Source organism: Nelumbo nucifera, chromosome 3, assembly GCF_055504915.1.
Source record: "Nelumbo nucifera cultivar China Antique chromosome 3, China Antique-T2T, whole genome shotgun sequence".
NCBI lineage: Eukaryota > Viridiplantae > Streptophyta > Magnoliopsida > Proteales > Nelumbonaceae > Nelumbo > Nelumbo nucifera.
The window spans coordinates 106,022,788-106,024,169 of record NC_142651.1 but is presented as its reverse complement, the minus strand read 5'-3'; the positions used below and the strand labels follow the sequence as shown (position 1 = coordinate 106,024,169).

The window sequence follows — 1,382 nt, the reverse complement described above, 5'->3', positions numbered from 1 at the left end:
ACAAGAGTATGATTCTACAACTTTAGGATTGGTATGTTTTTCTTTTACAGCTCTCCTTATTAGATAAGCTCGGAATCTACCGTGCTTTGGTTCCAGTGGAGGGTCATTCGGAGAACATTTCCGGAGAGCAGAGCTGAAAGAATCAGCATGTAGCTATCGGATGCTCACCCAAATGGATGTCTTGAGTTTTTTGAGGATGCACAGCTCTAAGATGGGGAATATCTTATCACGCAGTGTTGGGGAATTGAAGGTCATTGCTGAAATGTTTTTGCTGTAACTAACCGGGCAAAAGTCATAGAAGATATTAAATGCATGAGGACTGACTCCCTTAATGCTGTTCCAATTGTTGAAAATTCAGATGCTACTGAAGAATATCACACCCAGCTTATCGATGCATGTCTTCTCAAGCTGCTTCTTATATTAAGTTCTGCTTCACGTTGTTCTACTTCTCCAGCACTTACTTGCCATTTGCCTGTATAACTGTATTGCAGGGAAAAGGTAGGAAACTCATAGGAACGTTCTCTGCAAGCGACCTGAGGGGATGCCCAATTGCTTTATTGCAGTCATGGCTGTCTATTGGTGTTATAGAGTTCATAGAGCATATATCAATAGCCCCCAGTAATCTTGCGGGTGATTTAAGCCATTCAGCAAGAGAACTGGTAACTTGCTACGCCAATTCAAGCCTTTCTGAAGTCATTAACAAGGTTGTTGGTGCATATTTGCACCGAGTGTGGGTTGTAGACCAACAGGGTTTGCTTACAGGAGTTGTATCACTGACAGATATGATTCGAGTGATAAGGGAGTCACTGTTGTCCGAATTTGGAGCGACAGGAGTGTCTGTACATGTATATACTGACTCCTGAGTAGGTTGTGAATTGTCTGGAATTTCATGTTTCTCAGGCAAGTCTGGAAGTAAGGAATGCAGCGCAGTAAAAATTTTCAGAGTTATATAATGGGACGATGTTCAATTGTAGTATTTTGAAGTTAAAAACAAACTCTTCATCTTCCATCTGCTGCACATTCTGACATGTATGGATTCCAGTTTAAACCTTCAGCTGCTCCAAATAGAAAGTTGGTCTAATTGTCTAGCATAAGTTAGACCCAAATTCTAATTGGACAGTCTTGATTCCCACATGCATGGGATTTGGTCTTGATTTCTTATCTGGGTTCTCATGCATGGGATTTGGGCTTGATTTCTTATTTGGGTTCTCTTGATTTCAACTTCTGGACCACCCTTTGCTTGCCTATAGTCTCAAGACAAACTACAACTGTAGAAGAACACAAAAATAAAGAAAGAACTATATAAAGGGAATTTGGACTTTGACATTTTCACGATTTAAAAGAAAAAAATTGGCTGAGTGATTCCAATCAGGACAAAGACC

The 1,382-nt window shown here is 40.3% G+C and overlaps 1 pseudogene; it reads left to right on the top strand.

Moving 5' to 3' along the window:
* Positions 1-211: 211 nt before the first annotated feature.
* LOC104599047 (SNF1-related protein kinase regulatory subunit gamma-like PV42b pseudogene) lies at positions 212-863 on the top strand (annotated as a pseudogene).
* Positions 864-1,382: the final 519 nt, after the last annotated feature.